The 10,000-nt window shown below is 35.3% G+C and overlaps 2 protein-coding genes across 2 annotated transcripts in view; one reads left to right on the forward strand and one right to left on the reverse strand.

Annotated features, from left to right (window-relative positions):
* The window catches only part of LOC144968549 (putative small nuclear ribonucleoprotein Sm D2), a 399,977-nt gene that overhangs the window by 308,251 nt on the left and 81,726 nt on the right, over positions 1-10,000 (reverse strand). The gene's annotated exons all lie outside the window — the stretch shown is intronic.
* The window catches only part of LOC144968416 (ATP-binding cassette sub-family G member 5-like), a 22,181-nt gene continuing 21,942 nt past the window's right edge, over positions 9,762-10,000 (forward strand). Inside the window, exon 1 of the mRNA XM_078906740.1 lies at positions 9,762-10,000. This exon is cut by the window's right edge and continues 42 nt beyond it. The gene's annotated coding sequence lies outside the window, so the exon portion shown is untranslated.

A 10,000-nucleotide genomic window follows, 5' to 3' on the forward strand; every position in this document is an offset into this window, starting at 1 on the left:
GAAGAATTCTTCGGACGATTCATAATGTGTATCTATGTCAAGTATGTGATAAATTGTATCTAAAACCATTCACTTGTTGTTGAAAAACTAGACGTCTTTGAGTGAGTGAATCGCTTCATAGTTAATATTCCACCTCCAATATTTTTCCAGCATCGTCTTGTCCAAGATTTTGTTCAATGGCAAGTACATTCAACCTTGAACTGTCATTTGGGCGAATCAGGAACAAACCCCTTTTACAGCTTTTTGTCCGTAGCAAGATTACTAATCTTAATTTTCTTTTCTTTGGTGCTTCGACAGTATTTCCAAAGAATGCTAAGGTGGATCTCGCGAGGTCAAGCGAATGAGTTGAACTATTTTTCTACTTATATATATATATATATATATATATATATATATATATATATATATATATATATATATATATATATATATTATGATGATAATCATAATAATAATTATTATAATAAGCATATTTCTATAGCGCCTTTCGTCGAAACCTCAAAGCGCTTTTTAAAAAAAGATCATTGTTTCAAATCCAACTCGACCAAAATTATATCAAAACAATTAAGAGCATAATTCTGGCATCAATACATCATCAATATAAAAGTCACATACAATATTATACATTTAAAATTTAAATAAGTAAGTATTTTCTGATACTGATATGTTTTCAGGTTTGTTTTATTTTTTTTTTGAAAATGTCTATTGAGCTCGAAAATCTCACAGATTGAGGGAGATCTTTCCAAATCGTGGATCCGAATTAGAGACCTATCGCTAACAATTTTAAATCGTGGGATCTAATATTTCTCAAAGGTACGTACGGTTGGAGTAAGTGTTGAATGTAAAGGACAGAAGACTCAAATACACCAAAGCAGACAAGGGCTATTTTGTATTCAATTCTAGCCCGGACTGGCAGCCAGTGGAGGATTCGAAGCATGTCCTTTGTATCATCGTAATGAGATTTTCCCAGGACTAAACTAGCCGCACAATTCTGCACTCTCTGGAGCTTGTTTATTTTGTTATTAGGGAGACCAGCGAGCAGTGAATTGGAGTAGTCAAGACGTGACAAGACCAATGCAGAGACAATTATCTTCAAGGTGTTGAAAGGTAAAAACGACCTCATCTGTGATATTCTACGGAGCTCATATTACATAATTTTCACAAGATTGTTTATATACTGATCCATAGACAAAGAACTATCCAGAATGACACCTAAATTTTTAGCCTTTTCAGAAATAGAAATTTCAGAATCAGTTATAGTTAGTGTAGGAGTTGAAAATTGGAAAGACTTTAATTTTTACTGAGTTCCTATCAAACAACTTCACTTTTGTCTTCATTCAACAATAGCTTATTTGCAAACATCCAACTTTTGATGGAGTCACAACAATTTTCTAAATCACAGACAAAAGAGGAGAGATCATGAGGAGAAGCAGATTTATATAGCTGCGTTTCGTCAGCATACATGTGGTAACTAACAGAATGGGAGCGTATTACACAGCCTGATGGTAAAGTATATAGGTATATATATATGTATATATATATATATATATATATATATATATATATATATATATATATATATATATAAGCTTGAAGTCTGGCCTCAGCATATATCTAAAACGTGGCCAAACTTAGTCTGAAGGTGCCATGATTTTAGTCTGGGACTTGCTTTGAAGATAAAATCCGATTTTTTTCAAGTCCTTGACTGAAGTCAAGAGACAAAGCGCTAGTCCGCGTCCATAAAATCGGGCCTTGATCAAGTGCACAGACCGACATGTACTAATAATGTGCACATTGGGACTAGCCGTTCTTTATTATATTTTTAAAATATCAATAATTATCGGAGTAAGAAATGTCTGATTACTTTATTAATGCCTTTTGGTTACAAAACCCCCTCCTATTCTTGTTGGTAGGTCACATGCGAGAATGTAAGGATGGTTATAGATAGTATGCGCTTGGCTAAGAAGCTCACAACATTGCCATCCGGAAGTATAACGGACCAATACACAAAACGATGTGTAACCTTGAACGTTCATGTTCTGGTTAATACAGTTTAGTAAGAATTACTGATAAACATGGGTGGCAAAAAACAATATCAAAGACCTGAATGAGGTCAACTTCTTTCTATCTATATTAAATCATAAATCCGAATGTTATGGTTTTCATTAAGTATATTGTTGCGTCTGTTTTAGTTATCTAAAATAAATCGCTGACATGTAGATCTAGGTTAACTAGAATGAATTTGTCAGAACTACCTGACCATTTGTCTTGAAATGAATACTTCCGACTGGCATTTCCATTTGATTTAAACGGGGAACAACAGTCGTGACTTCACATCTTCCTTACTTCTGGTCTCCTCAATCCACAATGGCAGTTGTATTATTATCGGTCTCATATCACCGGTCTCATGAAATACTTCGAGATTGAACTCAAAAGTAACCTGCATGTTAAGGTTTTATATGATAAGGCATGTCTTATACGGTCAATGGACCGGGGTTTACTGGTTTACTATCACCATTGGATAGAATGCAATTTGAACTAAGTGCTCGACTTATGAACTGTGGAGTATAGGACTCCATCTGTACTTTACCAGCAGCTACCATTCTATTCGGTCCTGGGCCATCTTTATAAGATGATGCTGCTGTTCATTGATAATATCTTTATAGGCCTTTTTTTACCTTCATTGTGCATCTGGATTTCAATATAAATCCTGTCTAATCACATCTAAGGTATCCTTACTCATCGTATGTCAAAAAATCAAATTCTATTCCCCTTCAACAACGTTTCTCTCATTGGGCGCTAAATAGTTTATCTCCTCAGGAGATTTATCACAAAATATTTTAGATATATTTATCGGCCAAGCGCTCGATTAATAGTGCGTGTTCATGAAATTTATAAAACAATTTTATGGGGTGTTGTGGGTTTCAGTTGTGGCATTTCAAATTAGCTCAAGGTTTTAGCAATTAAATCACTTGCCCCCCCCCCCCCCCACACACACACACACCTTACCCTACCCTCTCCTCCCATCATTTTGAAATCAATTCCACGATATGACCAACAAAGAAAGACAAATTGTTAGCATACAACTCCTTTCAGATGAAAATCTATGGATCCACTCTGGAGCTACAGAAGACAATGCATACAAAGTACCAGATTAGCACTTGACTAAAATCGGACTGAACCAAGGTTAGGATTGAAAGAAATTTAATAATTTCTCGGTCTCAAGTTATATAATAAATGTACTAAAATGCACGTCTTGCAATCCAGATGAGTGATTTGACACTTGACGAGTCGTACTTGTTATTGTAAATTATTCAACCAGATCCAATTCATGTATGAAAGAAAGCTATGTGGTAACGTAGGAAAGTAACGCCCTGCTGACGTCTCTGACTGGACTTACGGCATAAATGCAATCAACGCTAATAACTTAACAGTAAAAGAAAGGACAATTGTATCCATTTTAAAGAGAAAGCCTAATAGTCTCAAGAAAATGTTGGTTTTTCATTTTTTTATTGTCAATGTTACGGTTTATGGGTTAGCGTGGCTCAGTGGTATTGACTTTGTTTTGTATCCGAAGGGAAAAAAAATTGAGCTATTAAAATACAATTGAGCTTTATATAGCGCAAAATCCACTAAATGTGCTCAAATCGCTTTAAAAGGGTTCCCTGGTCAACAGCAACATTTAACATGTAGGACGGGACATACCGCCTGTTAGGCGATAATACAATTTTTCGGACAAAGACAACGCTGTTTACGGCCAAGTACTCATTTTACACCTGAGTACGGTGAGAGAAAGTGATTAAAGAGCCTTTTCCAAGGACTCAACTATGCACCGAGCGCGAGGCTCGAACCCAGGACCTTCCGATCCGAAAGCGAGTGTCATACCACAAGACCACATAGCCCCACAGAGGTACAGAGTTCGACGACCCATCACCCTGTGTGGCCTTGAGCAAGTCACCTCCCTTTAACTCACTTGCGGCGCTGCATTGCGGCTGAATCCCCGGTTTATTCCAGTCTTTCCTTGGAATAGACCTAAATACAAATTTCTCCTTGGGGATTAATAACGTGAAGTTTTTGTTTGTTTTTAATATACCAACCACACACACACACACACTCACACACACACACACACACACACAAATATACACTAAAAGATCTGTATAATATGGTTTTATTGATCCTTCGGCTCGAAGACACTGCACATTTTGCATTTATACAATAAATACACCAAAGCAAAAACAGAACGACAAACAACTAAAAAGGAGGGAAACAATATTCAAACATATTCATGAATTTAAAACGTAGATTAAAATACTTTTATGATGTGGATAAATTCCGGCTTAGTTGTAAGTCACAAATGTATAGCAAGAACATAGTTTAAAAATCAATCCACTCGTTTTTAAACAGATAAATAAAATCGTGTATTACAGGTTGAAGTCGTCTATTCTATTTAATAGGATAAAAACAATTGAATCACTTCAATACAGCTACGCGGTCTTGACCCTCGCCTTCAGTCCGGAAGGTCCAAGGTTCGAGTCCCTCTCGAGTCCCGCGCATTGTTGAATCCTAGGAAAAGGCTTTTTACTAACATTCTCTCGCCATACTTAGGTGTAAAATGAGGATCTGGTCGCTATCAGCGTTGTCTCTGTCTGTTAGTGACCCCTTTTTAAGCGCTTTAAGCACATTAAGTGGATGTAGCGCTATTTAGATTCCCCAGTTTTAAACAATTTCTTTTAAACATTCGGTCTGATTTTGGGACAAACCAGTTTTCAAGAATAGCTGTACAAATTAAATATAAAAATGAACAGTTTGACGTTTATATATAATTATAGATATTAGATATACATCATTTTCCCAAGATTTGTTCTAGACTCAATGCGCTTTTAGAATGTTACTTGCAATGCACGACCATTCTGTACTCAACGCTTAGTCCTGCGTTGCAGCCACGTGTTGCAATTTAACATAGATGACATAAACCAAGACCTGTGCAAATCGAGGCATTGAACCGAAATGAAGTTGCGTAATGACTGATTTATACTGGTGATTGCTGTGGTCGTTGTGGTTGGTATAGGCGTCAGAGTGCTTGCGTCACAACTCCCATAATTCATGGTTGAGGGGTGGTGTCAAGAAGATTAATCGTTAAATTGCCACTATCGTTAACGGATTGCATGCAGATTATTCACCGTGTTCATTGTTCACAAGAAATGCATTTCGTATTTATCAGAAACAAAAGGCAAAGGCAATGAGTCGAATCTATCTTTACTATGCATGTCTGCAAGTAGGAGTTATCAGCCTTTCAGGCCATAAAACAATGTTTACATTTTTTTTCCCAAATGCATACGTAGAACTCATGACGTTGTACGTAGCATTCAATAACTCAAAGCTCGATCGTAGCGAATAGAGCATTACATAGTTCTATAGGTAGAAATGCTATATTATTATTATTATTATTATTATTATTATTATTATTATTATTATTATTATTATTATTATTATTATCATTATTATTATCATTATTATTATTATTATCATTATTATTATCATTATTATTATCATTATTATTATTGTTATACTACTACTACTACTACTACTACTACTACTACTACTACTACTACTACTACTACTACTACTACTACTACTACTTTTAATAATAATAATAATAATAATAATAATAATAATAATAATAATAATGATGATGATGATGATGATGATAATAATAATAATAATAATAATAATAATAATAATAATAATAATAATAATAATAATAATAATAATAATAATAATAATAATGATAATAGTGTTATGCGTTGTATTTATTTCATTACGAATTCATGCTCTACTCAAATTTATGGTGAGGGAATAAAATAAGCATAGAGAGTCGCATTGAGAACGGAAACGTATAGAAATGCGCTTGATGTGTGTTCATATTTTAATTTTATTTATTTTTAAATTATTCATCATTTAAAGCTCAAATGACTGTCGATCGCAAATAAAACATATCATTGTCCATTTCAACTTAAGAGACCAATCAAAGCGCTTTGGGCTTAAGCTACAGGCGCATATTTACAGGTCTGATAACCGAATACAATTAAAGGCTTGTTTAATTTTTTTGTAATGGACAATACAGCGTGTCCATAAAGTCTTTCCCTAATTTCAAATACTCATTATTCTAATACTGTCATAGATATTTGCATGTGGTTTACGCCATCTTCTCAGGAAAAGTAATCCAGTTATGCTCATTATTCATATTATACTCACATTACATCACACAATTTAGCGAAATCAACCTAAACTTCTATTAGTATGGGGAATTAGGTCCAAAAAACTCTTGAATTGTGCAAACAGGGTTGAAAGCATGAAAATTACATATGTTGTAGAATGTGAAAAACCCTATAATTTATGATATAGAACCACTCTGAGAGATCAATATTAGTTGAGATACAAGTTTTTTAAGATTAGAAAATTTTGAAATGGACGACAATAATTTCTTTCATTTTTATTGCGTAAACATTCGAGGCAAGCCGACCAATGGTTGTTTTACGTCATCCTTTGGATTCCCATTGGTGACTATTTTTAGCGTCGAAGCGGATGTTTTCCTTTCCCTTTACTTTCGATTCACGAACCATACAAAGTTTTAATCGTAAATATTATTCAATTTCACTTGTTTTAAAGGACGTCTAGCGAGCAATATTCTATAATATGAGATTTTTCTGCATCTGATTTAATAAGTATAATCAATTGCTCTAAAACGGACGGGCAGACGAGCAGAGGGGTAGATAAAAGAGACTAGCAGAATACAGCTCAATAAATGCCGATAACCGGTGTTGACAAAGGACAGTGCTCCTCCCCTCCTCCTGTTTTCTTTTCTTTCCAAAAATACTGCTATAATAATTTTACGTGAGTTAAAACCTATTTCGGTCAAACTTGATGACAGTAAAGAGTCAGCATACCACTTACATTGCTATAATTATCATCATTATCATCAACCACTATGATGCTGTATTGTGGCAAGTTATTTACTCTACGTTATTTACCGCAAAGGAACAATGGGAGAATGTTCTATTTGTACTGTTGTGTCCTTATGTAAGGCACTGCACACATTTTTCCTGCTGATGATGGGTCTTTAACAGAAAGAACGAAAGAAAGAGAGAGAGAGAGAGAGAGAGAGAGAGAGAGAGAGAGAGAGAGAGAGTTAGGAAAGAACATTGCATATGCTTAATAAAGGAATGCGTTTGCAAGATTTCAGATACACATACAATAGCTAAAAGAACTGCTCCCAGAGACTGGGACAAGTGTTTGATATGCCAACAAGATAAGACCGTTTAGAATGTCCCTCTAAGTCGAGGAGGTATGACAAAGTGCAAGGCTATGAAACTCTTTTTGAAGAGTTAACACAATTCAATTATTTGGTTTGTGATGAGAACAAGTTGGATGTATCTAATTTTTTTTTTAATTCATCAGAAAGAAATGAGATTATTGATAGCTTAAAACAAAATGATGCTAAGTGGCATAAGTATTGTCGTGTAAAATTTAATGCCAACAAAATTAGGCGATTAGAATTAAAGAAATCTAAAAGAATTGCCCTACAAGAATTCCAAACTTCGTCATTTGACTTAAAGGAGTCACCGAATGAATATATTTCGCAACCCACGAGAATAATGAGACAACGTTCAAAATTAGAGATTGGCTATAATAAACAAACGTGCTTTTTTGTAAAAACATGTAATCGGGAGTACTCCATTCTGTAATGACAACAGATATGGAAGAAAATATTCGTGAATTAGCGTTATCTATAAAAGATTCTGATATGTTGTCATTTATTGCCGGAGGAGATTTTGTCACTCAGGAGGCACACTACTGCCCTATACCATAAAATTTATCATGCACGATACTTTAAAAAAAAAAAAAGCTTTAAAAGATGTCACTGCTGATGATAATCATGATGTCACAGTTCTTGAAAGAAGTCGAGCTTTTGCTAACATTATATCTTTTATAGAATAGAACCCTGCAACAAATGTGACGATCGACATAAACCACTGTGGAGCTTATTTCCAGAATTGTCAAAAGTGTCCCAAAACTCATCAAATGTTCATGTAAGAGATAATGTATCGGCACCCGATGCAAGTGTTTAAGGTCCGGTTTGCCTTGCACGGACTTGTGTAGATGCGGGGTGTGTGTGTGGGGTGTGTGTGTGTGGGAGGGGTGTGTGTGGGAGGGGGTGTGAGGTCAGTACATTAATGAGTAAAATTCTCTCTCTCTCTCTCTCTCTCTCTCTCTCTCTCTCTCTGTCTCTCGTTCTCTCTCTCTCTCTCTCTTCCTCTCTCTCTCTTCCTCTCTCTCTCTCTCTCTCTCTCTCTCCCTCTCTCTCTCCGTCTCTCCTGCTCACTCCCTCTCCCCCCTCTCCCTATGTTATCTACTAGTTAGTTTAGTACAATAATGAGTAAAATTATCTCTCTCTCTCTCTCTCTCTCTCTCTCTCTCTCTCTCTCTCCGTCTCTCCCGCTCACTCCCTCTCCTCCCTCTCCCGCTTTTATCTACTAGTTACAACACGAAATAACCATCAGTTAGCTACCGTAAGTGGTTACCAGTGTATTTAAAGTTTTAGAACGCACATTGTATTATCGTGGTTATTTCCTCGGATAAGTAATGCTATATAGGAAAAAATAAAAGTGCTAAAAACGCACTGTTATGATAAATCGCCAGAGTGGTTCTATATCAGGTGTTATTTATACGGGTTATAGCTACCTATATGCCACTTTTCAGGATTTCAACCCCAATGTGCACGGTTTAGCCTAATTTTCCCTAATACAATGAATATGAAGAAAATATATACTTTTACGCAGTTATTTCCCTTGTTTAATATAGCTGTTATAGGTAAAATCTAAGGCCTTATGATTGATTGCCAAAGTGGTTCTATATCAGATGTTTTTTCTATGGGTCTTAGCAACCTGTATGCAAATTCTCATGCTTTCAACCCGAATTTGCACGGTTTTAGCCGAATTCCCCCTACTATATTTCGGAATGGCAAAAGTGCGATACAAATCTTTTTGTGATGGCATGAAACGAAATCGTCAAAGGTATCTCAACAACCTTTCATAGCCAAGTTTGTAGACCACTAATGAAAATCTTTTTTTTTTCAATTGGATAATCTAAATTGGCTAAGACACATAGTGAAAGATTGATCTCATTCTCGTCGCCCAACGATTTTTGTCACACTGTTGCTATTCCGAAAAAGAAGGAGAGAAAAATGAGGCCTTTTAAGGTCATGTCGATTTTGCTAAATTTGCCGATGTAATGTGGGTCTATGGTAAATGGGCATAAATGTACGGATCTCAAGAAGATGGTGAAAACCAGATGGTAAATCTATAACGGTAGAATAATGAATCTTTGAAATCAGGGAAAGACTTTATGGACACCCTGTATTTTACGTTGGTTTGAGAGTATTTCAAATACAATAGTGAGCCCATAACAATTTGGGCTATCAGACCTGCAAATAAGTACAGGTCGGGCTTGAGGAATACTAGACAGACATAAAGGTGAGATTATTAGTGATTTATAGTTGTAGATTTTGTACGACATTTCACGTGTATCACGAAAATATCACATAAAAGCAACCAAAAAAAATAAAATAATTAACAAATCACTTCTATAATTAGCCACTCATGTGATATTTTCATTATAAGCAATACGTCGTACATAGTGTGTAACTACAACTCTCTTACACAGGAAAAGATAACCATCACCTGATATTTGGGCTCAGAGTGCAACTAGCGTTCATTATGACCGATATTGTTTATCACTTATTCATTTTATCTCTTTCTATTGATACAACGACAGATAAGCAAAAACACCATTCGATCACCCTATGAAAAATATTTGGTACACATCTAAAGTGACGTTAGGGGTGTGTTCTCTTGTCAGTGACTTACAGTTACATTTCTTACCGGAATGATAAGGATATAATTGCGATATTTTTGTATGTGTAACCTAATTCATTTCT

The sequence above is a fragment of the Berghia stephanieae genome, chromosome 1 (assembly GCF_034508935.2).
Source record: "Berghia stephanieae isolate SIO BIC M18660-M18661 chromosome 1, UCSD_Bste_1.3, whole genome shotgun sequence".
In the NCBI taxonomy this organism is placed as follows: Eukaryota; Metazoa; Mollusca; class Gastropoda; order Nudibranchia; family Aeolidiidae; genus Berghia; species Berghia stephanieae.